This window comes from Sitophilus oryzae, unplaced genomic scaffold, assembly GCF_002938485.1.
Source record: "Sitophilus oryzae breed Bouriz unplaced genomic scaffold, Soryzae_2.0 scaffold_815_pilon_pilon, whole genome shotgun sequence".
NCBI classification, from domain to species: Eukaryota; Metazoa; Arthropoda; class Insecta; order Coleoptera; family Curculionidae; genus Sitophilus; species Sitophilus oryzae.
In genome coordinates, this window is record NW_022147434.1 from 1,142,370 (window position 1) to 1,167,174 (window position 24,805).

A 24,805-nucleotide genomic window follows, 5' to 3' on the forward strand; every position below is an offset into this window, starting at 1 on the left:
GGTAAAGATACCACCGAGTAGAACAATAAATTATTATATCTACTATACCGTTGTCGGTTGATCGTTGATCATGAACATTATATTGTACATAATAAAGAAATTTTAGTTAAAATATTTTCTCTACCTTTTTTAAGAGGCCATTTATTTATTGACTTCTGCTTCATTTTCATATTTATATTTTCTCTATGACCAAAATACGGGCCCCTTCGGGACCCGGGCCCCCAAGCGGCCGCTTTTCCCGCTTTGTGTATAAACCGGCGCTGTATGAATGTTATCTGTTCTAATATTCGAATTATGTGAAGTCCATGCCTACAAATAAGTTTTATTTCAAACGTCAGAAAACTATTCATTTTTGCGACGTGACTGACAATATGAAAAGTAATTTTAACGCCTAGGCATAAAAGTGAAGCACTTTTGCGCCTAAGCATAAAGTACGCGAAAATATATTAGAGAGATATAGCAAAGTCCAATACTGCCCCAATTCCGCTATTAGCGCTGACGTTATTTTGACATTTGCGTTTGTTGAACTCGAGTTAGGGCAACACAAAATAGCGTTGATTAAGTTGATTTTTAAAAATTTAGCCTTAACCTAGTTTTGTGATTTTTGTTAATCAAAAGAGCATCTAGTATATTCATAATTTTATTTTATTTTTATAAAAAATAGCTATTAAATATATCAAGAGTTTTAATTAGTAATTAGTAAAAGAAAGTGTGCCTAAAAAAGTACAATTTAACCCAATACAGAGTTATCCCAATTTTATAAAAAATACAGTATCTCAACTGATAAAATAACGTTCCGAAACTGTCAAATTATCGCAAGCCGCGCCGGCGCAGTATTCTCCCAAGGACTGTATATATTCTAAAAGGACTGTTCGATGGCGTTCACATCGCGTCAAAACGCCGCAGTCGTAGTCACTGTGGATGCTTACGTCACGCAGGGACCAGCGCTCGGAGTGCGGCGGATGGTTAATCTAGCGGGATAAAATCTCAGGAGCGATGTTTGACACCATATAGTTAAATTTATTTATTAACAACTTAATTTATTAATAAATACATAAATACAAGATAATAAAACTCGTACATATTAGTACATGACACACAAAAACCGTACTGTAAGCTATTGCCAAATAAATAAAATTATATCAGGTGAAATACTTACAAAAAACTCTTTAGCAGTTATTTTTTAATTACTTTGTAATTTTGTGACACCCAGTATATTTTATTTAAAAAAAATCTATTTTATTTTGAAAATAAATGAGATAAATATTTTAATTTTAAAACTCGATAATAATTGTAAATTCATATATGGTAAGTATCTAAGACAATTTTTTAAACTTTTTTGAAACTATAGTCTATAAAATGAATAACTTTGAATTTTGACCGTTATTTTTTACCAACATGGCAAATATAAAATCCCTCTATCAAAAAAGTTACTGATATTCTTTAAATTGAGTGCCTGAACGAATCAGATAGGTAACTCTTTTTACTTTCGTGAAATAGAAAAGGAAAATAATAAAACAAGTGACAGTTCTTCCTCTTCTTGCAAAAAAAATCAAAACGAAATGTCATAATTGACAAAAGTAAAATGTCATATTTTTTTAAATTATTATTCTTAACACAAAAACTATCTACATTGACTATGGAGTACGATTTCAGCCATATTGTAAAACATTTGCTGCATTTGTATGGTTTATAGTTTATCTGCCAAAGTATTTATTACTATAAATAGGTATATATATATTGTATTTATTAACTGTATATTATGTATATTTCATGTAAACTATATCATTTTTAAAATACAAACCAAAAATACGAGGAACTACTACATTAATCCGTAGTATCTAACTAGCGTGACGTCATAAATCTCGCTCTGAGGCTATTCTATTAGAGACGGCATTGCGTCAGCATGGCCGCAAGTTGATAACCTAATAAAATTAACACTAGAAAAGCCTGCGGGAACTGTCAAATTCAAAGTTATTCGTTTTGCAGACTATAGTAATAATATAATTTAGATTTATTAGAAATTATCAGAAAGTAAAAAAAAAGGCTTTAGCATATTGTCATGCTTTATTTAACTAGAACATCATTGGATGTTTTTGTCTTGAGGAAAGTTGCCGAACAGACTATTGGTGTCATTCATTAGCTGCCCATACAAGGAAAGGCCCGGCCTTCAGATTTGGCCTTGAGGCCGGGCCTTTAACCCAAAATACCATAGGTTTGCGTGAAAGGCAAAATCCGCGGATATATTTCCGCTATGGTAATTTGGGTGAAAGCCCCGGCCACAAGGTCAAGTCCGAAGGCCGTTCCTTTCCGTGTATGGGTAGCTATTAATTTTTTAAACTCAGTGTCTTTCGATAGAGTTAAGGTTTCAACAATTACAGCATTCTTACTCCCACTAGCCCTAAAGCTCATAGTACTTGCAAAACTCAATTCTTCTTTTGAATGCTCTTCAATTAACCCTTTAACGAGACGAATGAAATGAAATTTTTGGGCATTCATCTGTTAATCTTTAACTCCCTGTGACTGTGACTACCTGTGTTGGTAACTATTGGTAACTCAAAAGATCTACATCATTCAATATATCGATATTTAAAAAAAGTGAAAGTTTAATATCTGCAGAACAAAGGCACGAAGGATTTTAACAAATAATATACGTACAGTAAAAAAGTACATACCATTGGCAATCTTCAACATAATTTGGCTTTGGAATAAAATGTATAAGCACTTGTAAATATTTTGTTTGCGTATGATCTCTGCCTTGCTGAGCAGGAAACGACCAAATTTGGTTGATAAAAATGTATCGAAATACAAAGAATATTCATGCATTTTTATATCAATTGGAATGCCTACTATTTATTCTTATCAGTACAAATTATTGGTTTATTCCTAAACAAACGGTTTTGTCCCGCTAAATTTATCTTCCACCACACTGTGCGCTCGTCCGTTAATCGCAAAAATAACTGTCACTGTCTAAAATCTTTAGCGCCAACTTCAACTCGGTCCTTAGATGACGTAAAAAACTGACAGTGCAGGAAGATAGGAATCGAACTATCCTTATCTCTATAGTATCCTTGGTCTTCTCCAGCTAAATACCGGCATGCGGTAACGTTAATAGCCCACAAATGCTTATTATGATACTTTAACTGTTAAGCTTCATTCAGAACCTCGAAATCACTGGAATAAATTAGTAGTTTCAATTAACCGTTGGTAAGTTGACATTGTGAATGATGACAAGTGTAATTGAAGCCACTAATTTATTCCACTAATTGGGAGGTTCTGAATGAAACTTTATAGTTGCCAAAATAACGCCTCCGTTAGTCCGTTAATACCGCATATCATTGCCATACATATTGCCATATCTCCCTGAACTGACATAAAGTGTCAAATTCAACGAGCGTAACCATAGTTTCTAGATATGTAATTGCTTTACAACATATTTGAAATATTTTTATATTATTTGGAATGTTTAAAATTGTTTAAAAAATTATTTGTGGCGTTTGAAAAAAAATGGCATGTTCTATTGGAATAAAAACGACTTTATGTGCCTCGGCTGTATATAACAAACGTACAGCCTCGCCACAAATAGTGTCATTTTTACTCCTAATAAAACAATATACAATTTTTTTGGCTTTGAAGTTGTTATTATTTTGCGAATAAAAACCAATATGTGATACTCAGTAAGGCTGTGCACTACTTAAACATGCAACATTTTTTTTACATTCTGTTTTATGTTTTTTTTTTCATTTAGACATAAGAGTATAAAATATTTTACATTGACATTCAAAGAATTACATTTTCATACATCCGGTTAAACATAGAGTGGGTTTTTTATAGCCACATACGGTACTTTCTAGAAAATGTTGATGTAAACGTTAATCCGTATTATGTAATGACCGCTAGTCCAAGTATAGTCAATTCTTAATTATTTGTTATATTTGACAAGCCTACATACCTATTTGTTATACGGTATAAACCAGAATAGGTGTATCACTTGTTGATATATTATAAATAAGGATTAACATACCGTAAATTGTAATAGATATAACATTTTTATTATCTGTTATTTAATATTAATGAAGAATTATGCAATTAAATTTATTTCTTCTATGCTTTTAGTTATCTCTCTATATTATTTTTATTTCAATAATTTTACTGCCACTTCTTTGCAGAAAACTCAGCGAAGAAAAGTTTGTTGTTTTTTTCTTGTCGATCTGGTGGTACTTCCAATTATGGTGTAGCCTCCCTCACATATTTATATACTCTCTTTATAGTTCGGCCCATTTTTTTTCTATTGTTGGCTATGCTGCTCCCTGCTAATTTCCTAATATTATGGTCCCATCTCAGGTTCGGTCTTTTTCTAGGTCTCTTAATTCCTCGTGGATACCATGCTGTAATTTTTCTGTCTGTTGTCCGTTCTTTTTTCCAGGTGTCCTGCGCATTGCCATTTGAGTGATTTGACTCTGTGGATGACATCTATTACTCTTAGTCTTTTGTCGTAACCACTCTATTCTTTTACGGTCTCCCCTGATCATTCCCAGCATATTTCGTTCCATTGAGCGTTGAGCGACTTGCAGTTTCCTTATGATGCCCGTTTTAAGTGTCCAGGTTTTCTTCTTTAGATAGAGTGGCATTCTAGACTTAAATATGATTGAGTTTCTTCCATAAATACTCCATGCTAACTTAATTATTCTGTTGATTTCTGGTAGTATACATCCCGAGCTGTGTATTATTTGTTCCAAATACCTATACGTATTCTTCTACTATTTCCAGTGTTGTGTTATTTAGTAGAATGCCTTTTCTTTCCACTAATTCGTTGAACCACTTTAATTCGTTACCACTAATTTGTAAACTCATCTGTCATTCTCAAGTTGGTATCTAAATAATAATATGCGCGTATTAGTACTAGACATTACGCTATTTAGTGAGTTTCTCTGCACATTTTTATAACAGATCTTCATTTAATGGACTTTCATTTCATTAGCAGACAATAACTGGGTTTTCTCCCATTGTTTGCTATTGTTCCACATAATACAGTTAAACGTTATACTTTAAGATTGCTAAGTGGTCTATTAGGGACACAGCGAGAGTCACAAATATTTTCTGATGCGTTTTTACTGTTAATAAAGGAGGTTAATAACATTTGTTGAAATACTAACATAGACGGTGTTAGTTCAATATCGTTAAATAACATACAAATGTTATTTTTTCGGTCTGTTCTAACATTTGTATAATAATGTATATGTGTAATGTATATAATATAACGTATTGTTCTTAATTCATGTTTGTTATTCTGTTTAAATTAGTTAGGGCAGGTAACGGCAAATTATAGTAAAACAATTTAACAAATAATGACAAAATGTTTTTACAATCTATTTATTTCAACGTGTTAACATTTCGCAAAAATGCAGTTAATTTTTTGCGAACAAACTAATTATTTAAGTAAGGTGTTTTTTTTATATTTTTCTATCCTATCTCCTTTTTTCTTAAGGCGAAAAACCTGGCTGAATTAAATATAATATGATCGAAAAACTGGCGTCAGCGATTGCTATGAAATGAAGATCGCTCTCATTTTTTATATAAAATTATATGGGGAATGTCATCGATGTTCATTTCCAAGCCAACTGGACATCGTTTTTTTTTTTGAACATACGGTATACCGGGTGCATATTAAAAGTGGCTCACACCTATAACTTTTTTATTTTTTTCAGATATAAAAACGAGATTTGGTATGTTAGTATATGACATAAATTAGGATTGATTGATGTATTCAATTCTTTTCGACCACTTTCTGTTTCATCGGAAATGACTACAACTTTTGATTTTTAAATGACATCCTCAGTATTTTTTTTACATAATTTGATAGAAAATAACACTCCGAATAGAATGACATATCATATGCCAACTTTTGACGTTTTCGCTTAAAACAAAATTGTATTTTAAATTTCAATTTGGAGTGCCATTATGCTGTATTAAAAACACTAATTTTTAGTCAAGGAGCCTTTGAAAAATTTGGTTTGATCATCTAATGTTTTTAGTGTCTTGTCCTAGCCGGTTAAAAGATGCTCAAATTGTATTTTTAATCATATCTCAATTTTTTAAATGGAACGACGGTGGCTCATTAGCATGTTTAGAAAAAGCATTTGTTTGCGAATAATTTTTTACTTAGGTATTTTTACACTTGGTATATTTCTAGTTAAATTTTCGTTATGAACCGCATGTTGCCATTTCAAATAAACCATATTCGAAAATGTCAAAAGTTGACATATGATATGTCATTCTATTCAGAGTGTCATTTTCTATCGAATAAAAGTAACAAAGTACGGAGGGTGCCATTTAATAATCAAAAGTTGTTGACATTTCCGGTGAAACAGGAAGTGACCGAAAATAATAGAATACGCCTATCAATCCTAATTTATGTCCATATACTAACATACAAATCTCGTTGTAATGTGAAGAAATAAATTATAGGGGTGAGTCACTTTTGAGACGCACCCTGTATATTATGTTTAGACACCGTTTTCTCTACCACTTAATAGTTTCATTTTGAATAATTTAGATGCAAATATTCCTAAACAACTTGAAACAAATTGGGCCAGTTATGACATAGTACGACGATTTGTCGTTATGTCAGACAATTTTTCATATAAATTACATACCACATGATTTTCAAAATACTTTATTTTAAAAATATATAAAAAACACTACAAAATTGATAAACTTTTTTACTACAAAACCGACAGCCTCTTTCAAAAGTAAGTTAAGGTTTTACTTAGTTACACCATCGCAACTGACTTATCAACTGACAATCTTATCAAGGGAAAAATCTAGGTATGCTCAAAAATCAAAAAATATAATTTTAAAATAATTTTAAACATAATTTGGTGTGAAATTTATATTACGAATACCGAATACCACAATTTCTGATTCATGATTATTTTTAGAAAATTATAATTTTCAAAATATTATTAAGCTCGAAAAAAATTCCGGAAATAGTTTAACCTCTTGTGGTATTACTAGTGAGAACTTCTTTTGTTTAATTGTTTAGAATTACAAGTAAATGCTATATTTAAAGTTAAATTTTTCTTTCACATCTGTATTTATTGATTCAAAACATACATGAATGGAAACAGATTGAGTAAAATTTGTGTAAATCAATAACAAAGCACAAAATTAAATTAGTTAACTATGTTAACAGTTTTGTATCCATTCTAGAAAATTGTTACAATTCAAAGAAAAACGGATATGGAGCTTTTTAGAACGGTAGATCATCCTTTCGTTTCGTTGTTCCACTTTGATTCTATAGAAATTTTCGTTATACTAGTATATAAGCAGTGTTATACATTTTGTGTGCAAATATCCGTCCTAAATCTTATATGGTCAACTGAATAATTTATAATAGAACACATCTTGGTAGTGGCTAATGCTTTTACTAAGAAGTTACTACATGTATACACAGAATATTCAAATATGGATAATGGGAATACAAGAATAAGTTTATTTAAATTGACAATATTTTTTCAAAGAGAATAGAAGCCTAGTTCTTTCCAAGGTGTGTCAGAGCAAACACATTTAAAATTATTGAGTAAAAAAAATACAAGATATTTTTAATGTGTTAACTTTATGCGCGCTAAGAGTAAAAATTTAAGGCGGTGACACGACACGAGACACGATACATGGGAGGAAAAGTGGCAAGTCGCAAAACGGCTTAGAAAAAAGTTGAGATAGGTCTTTGGAGCGTTGCAACTCGGGCCCTATGTGAACCAGGGGGGCTGAAACTCGGAATGTGCATTTTCGTGATATTTTGACGTTTCGTGCACTATGAATCAAATCAAAATATCGTCCATTTTAAATAAAATCTGGTATATCGATAGATTGGAACAAGGTCAACTTGACCGTCTACGACACCTGTCACTGTGACAGTTATTAATTTTCACAGTTTTGACGTAAGAAAAGTCAAAAGTTGATGTCGTCCGATCGCGACCAAATTTGGTGGGTAGGCTATGTGAGCGACGGTGCATACCATGTGCACACGATCCCACCCTGCAAATTTGCAGGGTGGGATCTTTATCAGGGTGGGACTAAGGATTTGATATTTAAGAAAAATGTGGGTCGATTTCGGCATAATTGGGGACGGGCTACAGGATGACGCCCTCGACGTTTGAAACCGAGGCCTATAAATGGACGAAATCATCAGGATTTTTCTTAATTATGGGTCTAATGCAACCAAACTCGACACGTGGATAGAGGTATACGAATGGAGTTCTCAGACGGACAGAATGACAGACGGACAGGCGGACATACAGAAGTAAACTCTTCTCTTACTGGGCAGACTTTCTCTCTGTCCAGTAAGAGAAGATATAATTTCGACAGATGATAAAGTACAATTTTATTATTTCCAAATGGCAGAGAATTAATATCACACTGTCATATTTCTCTCATTGAATGGACTGTAATTATCTAAGAAGGTGTATTTAGAATTACGAAGTTGTAAAATTTTCTTTTAAAATTTATATAACGTTGAGTAAAATATTATATTTTTTTCAGACGCAAGCGGGACAAATTAAGAAGGATAAAACGAGCGAGACGCTGATCAACAAATAAATAAAATATTATACAGTAAGTAGTTTTTTAAGCTAGTACATACCTAATTGTAAATAAAATTATATTTTTAGTAAATTTAGCTAATAATTTGGTAGCTATTTACAGTTCAATATAAAAAATAGTATATTGTTATATTAGGAGTAAAAATGACACTTAGGAGCAAAAATGACACAAAAAGTAATTTTACTCCGAATATAGAACATGGTATTTTTTTCAAACACTACAAATAATTTTTTAAACAGAAATAAGTGCAAGTGTTTTAACTGGTAGTGTAGTTCAACCCCAGAAAAACGCCTATGAGGTTTTTTTCGCGAAAAAAAAATTTTGAAATTCGGAATTTTTTGAAAATTTTTTTGGAAATTTTTTAAATAAAAAAAATAATTCCTTGATAATATGGCAACATAGGTAGTAGATTCAATTTACAAGAAAGAGAATCCAGAAAAGATCCAGTGGTTCTCAAAATTTTAGCAAAAAATTATTTTTTTTTTGGAAATTTTCAGAATAAAATAACTCCGTTATTTTGGACTTATTTGAAAAACGATAAAGAGAAAATATGTTTCTTTTATCGAGATATACCACCCCTTAAAATACTTGCACTAATTTCTGGGACACCCTGTATATCTAGAAACTATGGTTACGCTCCTTGAATTTGAGACTTTATGTCAGTGTAATAATATATTTTCGTATTTTTATGCTTAGGCGTAAAAGTGCTTTACTTTTATGCCTAGGCGTGACCTTTTTAGATTGTTTTATATTGTCAATTACGTCGCAAAAATTAATACTTTTGTGACGTTTGAAAAAAAAATATATGCAAAAAATGCATTTTGTCATAATGTGAATATTAAAAAATTCTTTCCTCTTATAAAAACGATCCCAGGGCGTACTGTAGACTGTAGATATCTAAAAAAAGTAGAATAGAGTTTTCAAGATACGATTCTAATCAATCTATATCTAAAAAGACACAATTGCTTTTATAATGTTGAAAAAAGACACAAATGATTTTTGAATTGACACATTGTGAATATCAAGTGTTTTATGAATTCCAGACAAAAAATGTACAGAGTGTAAATAAAAATATGAAAATAACAGTAAAAAATAGGACGTTAAATATTTTCTTTTATATTTATATTTATATAATTATCCAAAAAGAATTATTAATTGCATTTTAATTTATTTTTTATCTTAAATCGATTTTCGCTGAAACAGTATTGAAATTCAAGGCAAGGGAAACCTCGAAATATTTTAAATATTTACTGTAAATACTACCTTAATAAATTAGTAATTTTCCTTTAGCAGAAATAATTAGAATATTACTGATTCTTTCAACAATTTTACATGGGTAGAAAAATATACGTAGGTATAGAATTTCACGCTTTTTCTTATTGTTAACAGTTATACATGCCAAACTTTCTAAAGATATAAACTTGATATTTGATAGTGTGAAAGTTAAACCAGCCTCGCAACCTTTCAGCCATTTATTTAACATTCGTAAGTACTGCAATTTCTTCCGGCTGAAAAAAAATATACATACAACAGTTTGATATATTGCACATATCACACTCCAGGAACATTGGCGTAGCCAAAGTTTTACAGCTAATAAATTACCCGACCGATATATTTTATAAAAGATTTAGAATGGAATAATATCATTCTGACGTGTGCAATAATTTGATCATAAAAAATCTCAAAACGTCCCAAGTCATTGAATAAAAAATCTAAGGTAGGCATCATCTATCCATTGTTAGCAAAGGCATTAGACAAGGATGTATACTAAGCCCTATGCTCTTCAATAGACACAATCAAACTTATATGGAATCATCTATTATTTTTCATAATTTTTAAGATGTATTAAAAGACTTTATGTTTAAGAATAAAACTCAGTCCTTACCAAAGACTTTTAATGAAAAATAATCCATATAGCAATAGAAAAGAAATTAATCAGTTCCCAAAATAAACACAATTTTCCTGGATTGTTTCGACGAGCTCTAACCCTTCTTTTGAGCTGGTCCCACAAGTGTTCGATAGGATTTAGATCCGGTGAACATGCAGGCCAGCCCTATGACACCTTCCGTTTTAAGACATTCTCTAGCCACTCTGCTGGTATGGGGAGGTGCATTATTGTGCATGAAATTAAAATTATCGTTAATTGCAGCTCTTCAAAGCCTAACGATTGGTTCTAGCACTAAATCAACATACTTCCGACCCGTTAAAGTTTGTTGAAGTGGTAACAAAGGAGTTTTTGCTCCCAGCATAATACCTCCCCCGAACATTACAGTTCCTCCTTTATATTTTGGTACAGATTTGGCAGCCTGGAACCTCACTCGTCTTCCTGGAGCTCTGAGAACCCGAATTCGATGGTCTTACTCCAATTCTGGTCTCATCCCAAAAAAGAACATTTTGCCAATTCTCAATTGTCCAGTTTTGATACTGAAGGCACCAATTTAACCGGTCAATTTTATTTTGCCGAGATAACTGTGGGACCCGTAACTCCCTCCCTCGATCACTAAGCCTTTTTCTTATGGTTTCAACTGAAACGTTCACACCTGTAGCTGCCAGAAATTGTCTTTGTGGCTCTGGATGAGAAACATTGGGATTTCTTCTAACAATATGTCACACAAAGCAGTCTTGTTGTTCAGTTGTGACTCTATGACAACTTTATCTGGACCTGTTCTTAAGAGTTCCTAATTCCAAGTACCTTGCATATGTTCTCGATACAACGCCCTGGGTAACGCCTACTATCTCTACTACGTCTCTTTGGGGCATTCCTTGTTTGGTGAGAGCAATACTATATACTACTGAACGCAAAATTCAAAAGAAAATAAATCGGAGCAGTTGTTTATTCTTTATTATCATGTTTATTTACAACAAAAAGCCTTATCTTAAAGTATACCAACTTTTTTCCTCTGCTAAAAGTTTAGTCAGAAATAAAGAGAGATTCCATATAAGTTTGGTTGTGTGTATATATGGTGAATGGACAATGAGGCGTGCCTTAGAGAAATGGAAAGGAGGAATAACGATCAGCGGTGTCAAAATTAACAACCTGCGGTATGCTGATGACACCTACGCTCATTGCTGTGGATGAAAACAAACTTCAACAACTTATACAAATTGTAAAGGAAAAAGATAATAATAACTGACCGACAAAACCAAAACCAAAACAGACCAAATACAAGGAAGATCAATAACATCGGTAGGGTAAACCCGTACATATCTTGTCTCTCTAATCACGAATCAGGGTGGATGTAGTGAAGATATTAAAAGAAGATCCGCACTAGCTAAGCAAGCTATGATAAAGCTCACAAAGATATGGAAAAGTCATCGTATCACGCTTAACATCGAAATAAGACTCGTCAGAAGTTTGGTATTTTTTGTATTCCTCTACGTAGCTGGACGCTAAAGCAATCGGATAAGAAGAAAATAGATGCACTCGAGATGTACTGCTGGCTTCGTATGCTAAGGGTTTCTTGGACTGAGAGAAGAACTAATATATCAATCCTTCAAACAGATTAGGATAAAGAATAGCACTATTGTCGAAGGAAACATTGCTGGTGTTTTTTGGTCACATAGTCAGACGTGATGGGTTTGAAAAACTGACGCTGGAGGGCATGGTGCAAGGAAAGAGGAGCAGTGGAAAATCGCCAACAAGATACACAGATCCGATAACACAGCTTACTGAAATCGAGATCGAGATGCTTGAAATCAAGCTGCTGACTAAAACTTGATTTTCCTGCATCCTTTATCCGTTCATACGATGGTCGGACGGCGCCGGCGCTCTGATTCGCGTCTTAGCGGTTTCGCGCCTCTTTTCATCCGTAATTTTTTTACTCCAGCTCGTCAACGGAGAAATATCGCACGATAACGGACGTTTTGACACTTTTTTAAGAAGTTTAATCCAACCTTAATAAAAATATAGGACACAAGAGCTAGCACCGTCGCGTCGTGTCGGGAAAACGAGAATTTTAAGAAAGCTGGTTCTTTGATATATCTTTTGCGATGCTCTCCTTACCAAAGTGCGGGCCGTCTGGCTGTCGGTAGACTACTGCAGTTCGCTACTGCGCATCACATCTCTATAGGGTATCCTATTTTTGTGTGTTTTATGGGATTTCTCGTTTATGAGTAGAGATACAATGATGCGATTTTCACATTACTTTGCTATTTTTTACTAAGATGTTCTAGAATAGTTGTTCTAGAATAATTTTTTTTGCTTCTGACGACGGCAGGAGATATACCTTCTGAAACGTTAAGCATTTTTTGTCGTTTTGGCAAATTTGTTTTATTAGCGAAGAACCACTGACAATCTGTCTCCCGTTTGTAGACTTGTAGATTTCTTTTCCCATGACCAAATATCCCAACGTCTTTCAAGAAACAATATAGGTACCAAAGGTTTATTTTTATTATAAAATCTGACACTTCCCATTATTCTTAATATTACAAATCTTTAAATAGACATATAACTCCAGGCTAATTACAATGACAGCTGCCTTTCACGCCTCGTATATATGATTACGTTTTAATTATTCTTGCGAGTATGAAGTGTCAGTAACATTTACGCCCAACAAGTCTATTAAGATCATCTCGTAACCGGTACTCGAGAGTTCGGTTACGACATATTAATTACATCAATTTAATGTGTAACGTGTCGTAAAAAGAAAGTAAAACGCTCAGATCGTTTTAATGATGGTTTAGCTAAGCCAAGTTCAAACTTTTACTTTCGTCCGGTTCCGCTTTTGTCCATGATTAATGGATAAGGACGAGTTGCGGCAAAACAAGTAATATTAAAAAGTAATGCACGCGTTCTGGGTTTAAATCTATAATCTAGATGCTTCCTGTAATTTAAAGAAAACAGTATACTATAAAAATACTCAACGTTTCTTTGAATGCGGTAGCACTGAAACTAAAAGTATTTCGAATAGGAAATGCAAATTTACCGACATTTCAATTTACCGATATTCGGTGATATAAAACATGGATTTACCGGTTTACCGGTATTTTTCCTTATCAGAACTAGCATATAAATTTAAAATTTAAAAGCATTCTTTGTCAAATTAAAGTAGAATTTTCAAATATTTCTTCTAATTCCTTCTTCCTGGAAATATGGCATTTCTGTTTTCAAGGTTTGGGGAATAGCAATAGATGTTATATAGTTTACAACTAGTTAAGCTTGGTTGTCTATTGTATTTTTATTAAAATTAAGATTTTACTTAATCGACAACAGAGGACAACAATGTCGAAGGAACCAGAATATTAGCGCAATTCAACTTTCACCCCTTATTAAGAGACTGAGTTAGAATTAATGAGTTCATCAATATCAATGGCGTTTGTGTTCGATTTTTTATTTTGAACTTTAAGATGAGGTCGAACTAGTTATACTCTTTCCGAAGTCTGATAGAATAGGATCGAACCGTTGATTGAAAGAATTGGGAAGATACGCAGCCTCATGGGCGAATTCGTGACAAGGCCGATTTGATTTCCCCTTACGTCTCAAGTGCTGTACGGTGGAGACACCAATCGTTCTGCGGTCAACGCATAAAACACATATTTTCTCTAATTCTGCCAGCGAAGGCATATCGAAGGCGGTGTGGATCTGAAAGCGACAAGGTGGTGCCATTACGCTCACATGTAATATATCTGTAACACGTTTGACGAAAATAGTTTTAGATGAAAAATCTGCGTTTATGAATTGAAAATTTATTCATCTTAAACATAGAATAAACAACAAAAAAAATATTTTATAGGTATTGAATAGGTATGTCGTATGATCAAAAAAAGTCGTTCAGTGGGCTTGGAATGACAATTAGTGACATTTACCATAATATTTTACATACGAAATAACAACGATCTTTATTTCCAAACCAAATCTGACGCCGTTCATTGTTTATTCATATAATATTATATTAAATTGTTTAATGATAGACAATCCGTATTATCAACGTACTCTACCAAAAATCCATAAATCTACGGATTAATCAGTAGTTCTGGCAACATTGTCTCCGACAACCGACTCTCGTCGACTAAAAGCAGAACTACAGTACAGTATTCTATATCCGTTGCGCTGTAAACGACTACTAGCGCGCAGCGGCGCCAAGCTAAACTAAATTTCGGAATTCTCGGACAGGCTGACGATAACGCCAGCTACCTCTCGGACAGGTTTTGTGCCACGAAATCACCCTTATGGGCAACCTTATGGTTGCGCTTCATCTTATTTCTTCAAACAACGACCGTACTCTTAATTTTGGCACTGTCTTTGTGGGCGCTATTGTCGGCATCGTCTGCACAAAAGAATTAAGAGTCTATATCCAATTGTCTTCGGAAAAATATACACTATTGTTTCTGTTATAGCGGATTTGGTTCTGTTTATATTCAGTAATTTTTTGAATAGGATTGTTTACAAACGGGATTACATATACATGCATACTGCCATTACTCGCTGACGAGTATTTGACACGCATCAGAAGATGGTCACGCAAGGCGTTTTCTTTCATGAGCAAGTCCTATACGTGATGTTATCTGTCTACCGCACTCCGGACATTCAAAAATCTCATTGCTTTGTTGCCTCTTTACTTTTTGGTTGTTGCTGTTAACTGAGTTTACAATTCTTCTCCATTCCGTTCTATTGTGAGCTGCTTCTTCCCACTCCTTCTACATGTTAATCCCCTTTAAGTTTTCCTGGAAAATATCCTTGTACCTTTTGAGTTTTCCACCCGGCTTCCTCTTACCGTCAACAAGCTCACCGTAAAGCAGATATTTTGGTATGCGGTTTTTTCGCATTCTGCATATCGTCGGCCTAATGTGAAAATTGCACAAGTCCCAAAACCTAAATTTTACAGGAGAGCAAAAAAACTATTTTATTTCTTTAAAAATAATGCTATTGGGGTCAAAGTGGAATATGGATAAAAAAAACATTAGGGAACTGCTATTAAGTATTGATTCTTTTTATAATAGTTACCTGTTGAAAAATAAAGGAGTTATGCAAAATTCATTCTTATATTCAGTACAAAGATGGACTTATGCAAATTTCACATAATAAAACAACGCTACTATTTACCTAACCTAAGGCATTATTTTTATTAAATTTAAAATAACTACCAATAAAACAACATTAAAGAACTTGGAAGATCGAACTTATTATATTAGAAACACAACTTAGGAACAACAAACATATTATATTAGAAAATAATCAAACGGTTAAGTCTAATGGTACATAAGTTATTCATGTCTTAGATTGTCATAAAAATCATGATAATCTTTTGCAAGAGATTGTTTCAAAAACATAAGATGTTTCAAACTTTTTCTTTTTTAATTTTTAATTGTTCTTTGTACAATAAAGGAAGAGAGTCAATTGATACATAATTTAAATTTGGTAAATTTTAATCTCATAGGCATATCTTGAAATTCTCGGAGATGTTTAATCTTAAACTCGATTTTACCATCTGGATTATACTTCAGAGCTCTAAGACTGTTGACAGTTGGATCACCAACTTTAAATCCAGGTCTAATTGATTTTATTAAATTAAGTTTACTAAAATCTTTGAAAAAGTATGATCTAAATAGCTCACCTCATACGGCCTAGGATTTTTTCGAGCCAATTTACATAGGGAAACATAATCAGCTGGCAAATTAATGGTTCTACCTTTTAATTGCCTCTATGGTAGAGTGCATCGAGTCACACTCCATTTGGGTGTGACCTTTTTCTAAATATTTTTGGATGATACAAACATGTTTTTCGAGTGCAAGATTTAACAAGGCGTTGCTTAAAGTACAATTACGATTTTGAGCGCTACAACCGTCACTATATAATATTATTTGTTGCATTGGCTCAAGTTGGGGGAATTACATTATTAATCAAGAAGTTACAAATTATTGATGAAAACAGTTGGCACTGAGCTCCCCTGACCTTCGTGCCAGAGAGAAACAATAGCCATCTTTAGAATGCAAATCAAAGACAAAAATTGTGTACAATAAGCTTGGTGCGATAGTACAGAGCTGATACATTCTGATTTCAGGCACAACAGTACTGACTGGAGGACCATCGTAAATACCCTATTTTTTTGGAATTTTTGTCTTCTGCTTCTTCTTTCTTGATAATGTGTTCCTGTAGACAGAATCCTCTACGTTTTTGGTCTTGCCAGCCTACGCATACATCGCATTCGTCTTTTTTTTTTGGCAAAAACAATGCAAGATTCAGATCGTCAAACATGTTTGAGAATGTGGCAATGGATAAGGGGAGCACATTATGTTCTACACACCAATTATCTTTATAAAGTAAATAAAGCTCCGATTTGGTTTTGAACGTTGGCTCTACATATAATTTTGTTGACGATTTCCGACAATAGTGTGATTCAAGTTTAGGCAGTTCTTCAAAGAATTTTTTCAAGTTTGCCCTTCCTTCATCAAAACGTAAAGTTTTTTTTTAATATTTTTGTCACTATTCTGTTCATTTTCACTTTTGGTTGGGCTAGACATGTCACCTTTTATCCACGCTGATATGGTCCTCATAGAAAGTCCTAATGTATTGCAAAATATTAGCTTACAAACCCTAATTGCTTCGCTTTTGTTTTTAAGAAAGTACTTATACGAAGTTGTCCTTTGGCTAACTTCCGGATCCTTTCTATGTCTCGCCCTTTCCGTTTTATTCTTCAAGACTTTTGCAGAAATGTAGATCTTTTTTTCGGGCCACGACAGGGACCAAAACTTCACGAAAATTAACTTTCGTTCTTCATCCGTCAACTTGTAACACTGAATTGCTATTTCTTTACCGGTTTCCAATGGTTTGTTTGAACAAAGACATCTCGTTTTCATTACTCTATTAGTTTTCTTTCTGTCGAATTTGTTATTTTTTCTACCCATATACTCAACCCCTTTCTCTCTGTTTATTTTATTAGTATTATATTTCCATTCTGCAGGTTTAGAAAATATTCTTTTTTCTTTTTTGTGTAACTTCTTCACTGGAATCATTATTTTCTTCATCAGAATGTCGTTCCCCATCATCGTCGATTTGATATGTAGGGTCATTTTTTTGATTATCTACTTCACCTGGATGACTTGTTGCATCTTCTTCATCATTATCTTCATTTATAATATTTCCTTCTCGTTGTTTTTCTTTTAAATCCAAAAGAGTTTCTGTTGGCGCGTCAATATCGTTTGTTGTATGGGCATTGAGCATCTCATGCCCATACAACAAACTCTAAAATGTTTTGTGTCATATGAATTTCTTTTTGTAATTCTGTTAGAGCTGACTGCAGTTTTTCCTCGTTTTTTTCTGCAAGACACTTTTCATTTTCCGCACTCTTTGTATCAGTATGATCTTGATCTTTTTCTCTGAACAGTTTTATTGTCTTGTTTAATTCTACAGAATCACTAGTTAATGTTCCAGAACTATCGTTAGTTATGTCCTTCAAAGCGTTGGCCGGATGTTTTGTTAAAATCAACAGTTTGAAACCTCTGCTTCTACGATCCATAGCTGAAACAAAATACTTGTTTATACCTACCTTTTAGCCACAAAGTGTAAAGCCACTGGTACAAAAGACCCGGTAAAAAAGCATCCGACCTCGGTATTGTTCGGATGTGTGACTTACAAAAAAATTTGTTTTTATTATTATCAGGGGGCTTTTTTGGAATGAATTTTTTCACTGAGGGCTTTTAACAGGGACTTTTTCACAGGAACGTTTTTAACAGCGGCTTTTTCACCTGGTACCAATATTTCTAGCCAATTTTTTTTTTATACCAAAAGGAGGGTTTACTTATACCTCAAGATTTGTCAAGAATTTCCATCTACACGAACTGTTCAAAAAGGTAAGGTAAGGCAAAAAAATGTGAATTTGTCATCATTCTTTGCAGTAATTGGTATTCAAAATGCTTTGAAACATGCGTAACTCCCGTGAGTTCTAAATATATCAACAGTGTGAAAAATGCACAACTCCTTAAGTTTACAAAAATGGCATTAATCCAGTCTAATGTATGATAACACATTTAAAAAGCTTAAATTTACATAGTATGTACTTACCTAAATGATATTGAAGTCTGATAAAATATCGGCCAATTTAAAGTCTGACAAACTAAAAAGCACGACACCAAACAATAGACAGAACACCAACGTACACTTTCTAGGACTTATGCAACTTTCTTACTGATATAGAACGAGTTGGACTTACGCGCATTTCATATTTTTGTTTCTAGCGCCATCTAAATACTTTTTGCGTAGTTTTTTTATTTGGTTGTATAGATAAGCTGCTTTTCTAACAGATGGAGCTAAAAAACAATTTTGTGAAAAATTGGACTTATGCAATTTTCACATTAGGCCGACGATATGTGGCCAGCCCATCTTAAGCGGGACTTTGTAATTACGACTTCAATACTCTCGCAGTTAGCCTTTTCAAGGACCGATACAATTTCAAGGACATTTGATTCTTAAGAGTTGTCTAAGATGTCTCTGTTGGAACTTGTTTAATGCGTTCATGTGTCGGCGGTACGGCACCCAGGTTTCGCTTCCATACATATAGAAGCAGGATTATGTAAGTATTGAAGGACACTTGATTTAACACTCGGTACTTAAAATTGTGCTCTGATTTGTTATCCCTAATTTCATAATTTTTAAATTCCTAATTTCGGACTTCCATCCGTTGTTTTTATTTATTTTTACGTATACAATGTTTGGTCAGATGTACCTATCACTAACCATTATCAAGTGTAAACTAATACTAAAACTAAAACCTAAAACTACTGAGTTTATATACCAGAGCAAAATATTCATCCGTAAAAAGTTGGGTACAATCAAGGCTGAAGTTGTCCTCTAAGAATACCCGCATTAGTTTTATAAGTGGTTTCACATTTTTAAAATTTCCATAGTTAGATGACTAAAGATGTTATTGTTATAATATAGATGAATAGGGCTTCTTTAAATTTACGTTTTTCTATTACAATTCATCTCCTTGCGTATGTTTTTTATGAACCTTATGTGGTACATTTAGTCGACGGTTTGTCTCACCAATGTGCGACTAGCCGCATTACCTTGCGTACCTGGCATACGCACTCTATCTCGTGTTTTGATGATTTCGGTTTTGTTTTTCTTAAGATTCTTCTTAGGGTAGTCCCACCACACAAAACAGTTTTAATTTTATACTGCTTCGTTATAATCCTGATCTTTTCTGTATCCTGATCTTTGCTGCTAAGTGCACCGAGACGACAACCATTCGTTTGAGGACCTTTGGTACGACTGATATCGGAGATGGAGAACTAACCTCTGTAAAGCCGTCTCAGATATTTGTTTTTGTCAAACCCCTAAGACTGTATGATGAGTTATATCTTAAGAAAGGGGATACAATAGATCTATAAGGTAGCGGTGATTAACTCACCCCCCACCACCATATAATTTACAAACTACCTATTTTGGTTACTTCGGAACGGTTCGAATGACAATTAAAATACTGTCGTATATGTGGATTTTCTATAAACATAACGGCTAATCCCAATTTAGGGCTTCATATAAGGATAATAGAGACATTTTCAAATGTTAATGAATATTTATATTTTAAGTTTGCTGTTTGAAAAGGTAAACTACTTTCCAATTTCCACTTAAAGAAAATGACATTTGTAAGCTTCAAGATAACTGCGATAACACTCTGTATGTGAAGGAATTTTACACAGTATACATCATTTATCGATTATATAAACTGGGGTGTGTAGCGCTCCGTTCAGAATGCTGAATATCTCGTCATCGTTACACAACGGGTAGCTGTAATTAATACGGGATAAGCATTTTATATGGCAATATATTAAAGAAATATACATATTGCACAAATGTACACCACTCGAGGTCAAACAAGTTCTTATATAAGCCAGAGAACACTTCAGCGTATATGCAAAATGGTTTTGTTCTTAGACATAAACAGTATTACGCAATATGTATTACCATCCACAAGAACAGGTTGCCATCAACACGGTGTAACTTCTTTAAGTATCTTTATAAGTACCTACACTTTCAGCTTTTTATGATTTCCTTCAGTAGCGGGGCTCCTAGTAAATATTCTTGTAAAGTGGGCAGTATTCTGTTTATATTTTTTAAAGTTTTCAAATAATTAAAATATTTACCAATTGTTATAGGTTTGTTGTCTTTCAGTTGAGTTTTTAAATTTCTAAAGCAGCACCCCTACTTACGGTAGAAATCAGAATTTTCTGGCTCTGTATTTCACGCCGATTACCGGTTTGCCGTTTGTGTTGATCGCATTAAAATAATATTAAAATCATTGCTTTGTCATATACAGGGTGGTCCGAACTGTACTCCGGAAATTCCGGCAGCATATTATGCAGATAAAAAGAAGTAAAAAAATTGGCGCCGGGAAGCACCTATAGCCGCCCATACTAAAATATGTTAATATCTCGAAAACTGCGACTTTGACTGATTTTGATGTTATTACAAATTTTGTTGCAAATATTATTCCTAATCTTAATTTGAAAACCGCGTTTCGCTAGCTACTGTAATTTTAGAGTTACGATTTTTTTAAATTTTAACCCCCTTCTATACCCCCTTACCAAACCCCCCACCCCCCACCAAAAGCTAATGGCCAGATTCTCGGATGCCACAGTATTTTTGTGCCAAATTTGGTTAAAATCGGTTCAGCGGTTTTTGAGTTATCGTGTTACAGACGGACAGACAGACAGACAGACACCACGAAAATATTTTGTATTTAGGTCATTTATGGATCCAAATAACTCATTTTGAGTGAAATTAAAAAAAACTTTTTTTTTGCCGATCCTAATAGCCTACCATACCTATTGGTAATTGGTATGGTCGGCTAAAAAGTTCGTATAAATGTATATGCTAAAATTCTAAAATGCTTAGTTTCCGAGATACAGGGTGTTGAAGTTTCATTTTTATTACGATTTTTTCCAAATAATTTCTGAAGTAACGTCAATATTTAGATAAAAATTGGTACCTATCTGGAAGTTTTTTGACATGAGAAATTTGATTTTGATGTCAATATGACTCCTGTTTGTAGGCGGCGCCATCTACATGTGTTTTAATTTTAACTGTTTTGAAGAGTGGACTTTTTATGGACTTTTTGTCCATACTTGTATAAAACTACGGGGTGAACAATATACATTTCTGTGATTTTTTACGTAAAGAAGTCTCTTAATAAAAAACGCTACGAGCAACAACTGTTCTCAAGATATTTAGAATAGAAAACATAAAACATAAACATGTCGAATGTCGAATAGATGACTGAAATGATAAATTTGGGAACTTTTTATTTTTTTTTAATTAAATGATGAGGAAAATTATGATAAAATAGTTTCTATCGGTTTCTATTGAACTTTTGGCACAAAAACATTTCAAATTTATGTTACCTATTCAGTAGTTTTATACAGGTACAGACAAAAAGTTATTACTCTGCAAACCAGTTAAAAAATATGTAGGTGGCGCCCTCTACAAGTAGGGGTCATATTCGCATCAAAATTATATTTCTCTTGTCAAAAAACTCCCAAACACCAATTTTCACCCAAAAGTTGACGTTTGTTCAGAAATTATTTGGAAAAAATCGAAATAAAAATGAAACTTCTATACCCTGTATCTCCGAAAATAAGCATTTTACGAACGACATAGATTTTTATCTGCAGAATATGCTCCTGAAGTTTCCGGAATACAGTTCGGACCAGCAGGTATTTAAGTACTTTAGTTTTTACTAGTGCAGCTATTAAAACTATAACATTCTCAGGTACGAAGTTTGTGCGATGTAACGTTGTTTCGGGTAGTAAAAGTTAAGTGAAAAAGAACCCAAACTGGGCGCCGCGTAATGTTGTGACAATTTCAGGTGATAATAAAAGTGGCCAACAATTGTCAAAACGAAAAGGTCATGTCAATCCAACTCTCTTGGAACATCATTTCCAACTTCTCAGCTAAATCACACCGATTTTATCAAAAGCAAAAATGGATTCAAGCAGTTCGACGAAACAAATCAGTAAACAAAGTGCCCATTACATAATCAAAAAATTAAATAGGCATATACTATGAGAATAAAATACAACTTAATCAGTATTAATGAACTAGTGCTTAAATTTGTCAGGACATGTACTAAAATTATAATTAAGTACCTTTAAAAAATTTCGTTATTGTCCAGATAGAACTAGTTATGTCTCAACTAGGGGCAAAACCGGTGCAAAACTATGATCGCTACCGTAGTTTATGCAGCCGGCATGACATTACTTTTTATTCTTAATATATGGATATTACTAACCAATTTGTGGCTTTCCAGCTGCCACTGGTTTTGTTTATGATTTATTAACTTGGTTCTACAAAATATCGCATAATTTTCATTAGTTTTATGATAATTATAAACATTCCCTAGTTTTTTTATACATTACATACATATTAAAGCTCTATAAATATTTATAGATGAATTAATAATATTCGTATAGTATATTGCTTCAATGACAGTACAAATATGACATGTTTATTTTTTTATGTTGTCGGGCATGCTGAATATATTAAATCCATCTTAAGCACTCTCACGACTCGTCTACTTGGCAAGTACGCCAATATTTGCGTACCTGGCAAGTATCATTATATAGTACTTGGCAAGTATCATTATATAGTACTTGGCAAGTATCACAAACATTGTTTAAATATTTGGCAAGTAAACAGTATAGTCGCATTGAATACCGGTCGCATTGGATACCGGTCGCATTGGATACCGGTCGTCCCGAAATTGTCGTTGCTAGTGATTCTTTTTTCTTTTTAAGTTCTTTTACTGTACACTGCAATACGATTTCTATGTTCTTTATGTTTGGCCATCCATATGAAGGGTTCATTTTCGTATAAATCCATAAATTCCAAAACAACATCATTTGAAGACTACACGGAAAACCCGGTTTTGTCCATTTTAATTGGAGCCGAGAAAAATGTAATTTAGTGTTTTTAAAGAAATATGTTATTTTCGGTTGAATAATTAGAAAAATATATATTACTACCAATTCTGAATTATTAATATTGTGAATTATCGCCATATTCTGAAATACCGAAATAAAAATGTCAAAATGGCAAAACAAAACAGGGGAAACCGGGGATGTCCAATAATTAAAGGTTGTATAAAACCTAAATCTAAACTATTATTATGTTTTTGTTTGTAGGAAGAAAATTAATATTTAAGTAGGTTTTTATTACAATATACAGGCTCCGGCAATAGTGCGTCGGGCATCTGTAGCTCCTAGAATAAAGAACTTGGAAATTTTGTTTAAGTGCAAACCTAAATTATATCCTAGGATGTATTTCAGGAAAATATTTTAACTTCTATAGGGTGGCTCAAAAAAGTGTGAGTGGATCGAGATGATTTTTTTTAAATGGAACACCCTGTATATTATTGCATTTTTGGCTTCTTTTTAGATCACTTTACATAATCCTAAGACATGAGTAAATATATTTCGATAATTTCAGAGATATTAATAAATAAATAAAAATTATGTATTTTTCAGCCTTTCTTTAAAAAATTATTAATAATACAAGAACTGTTCTGAAATCAAAACTATATTAGATATTTACTTTAGATGGTCCGTTCTTACTTTGCTATAAATATGAAAATCGTAAATCATACAGCATGTTCAAAATTCTAGGCCAAACTTTCTAAAATATAAAATAATTTTTAAATAAAATCTATTGAATCTATTGAAAAAATAATAACACCCTGTATATTATTTTTTCAATAGATGGATAATTAAAAAATGAGCATTTTTTGTATTTACAGTATTTCAAAATTTTTAACGGTTTCGCAGATATTCCCGGTTTTGTATTTCATATGGCATTTTCCACAGTAAATTTTCATCAAAGCCACCTAATGATTTTTCTCGTATTTTACCATTGGAAGCGCCATATGAAATAATACTGCTGGTATCCGGAAAACTACTAAAAATTTTGAAATACTTTAAATACAAAAAATGTTATTTTTTTAATTCTCCATCTAATAAAAAAATAATATACAGGGTGTTCCATTTAAAAAAAACGAAGAAAAATTATTTTATATATTTGAAAGTTTGGCCTAAAATATTGAACATCCTGTATGATTTACGATTACCATATTTATAGCAAAGTTAGAACAGACCATCTAAAGTAAATATCTAATATAGTTTTGAGTTCAGAACAGTTCTTATATTTTTAATATTTTTTTTATGAAAGGTTGAAAAATAGATATTTTTGATTTATTTTTTAATATCTCTG

At 32.9% G+C, this 24,805-nt stretch overlaps 1 protein-coding gene and 1 long non-coding RNA gene across 2 annotated transcripts in view; one reads left to right on the forward strand and one right to left on the reverse strand.

The window, feature by feature from the left end:
• The window catches only part of LOC115889573 (whirlin), a 331,512-nt gene that overhangs the window by 149,416 nt on the left and 157,291 nt on the right, over positions 1-24,805 (reverse strand). The gene's annotated exons all lie outside the window — the stretch shown is intronic.
• Positions 1-24,805, forward strand: part of LOC115889451 — a 66,362-nt gene that overhangs the window by 24,289 nt on the left and 17,268 nt on the right. The window contains exon 2 of the long non-coding RNA XR_004051453.1: positions 8,545-8,616. This is a non-coding gene — a long non-coding RNA (uncharacterized LOC115889451). The remainder of the gene's footprint in view (positions 1-8,544; positions 8,617-24,805) is intronic.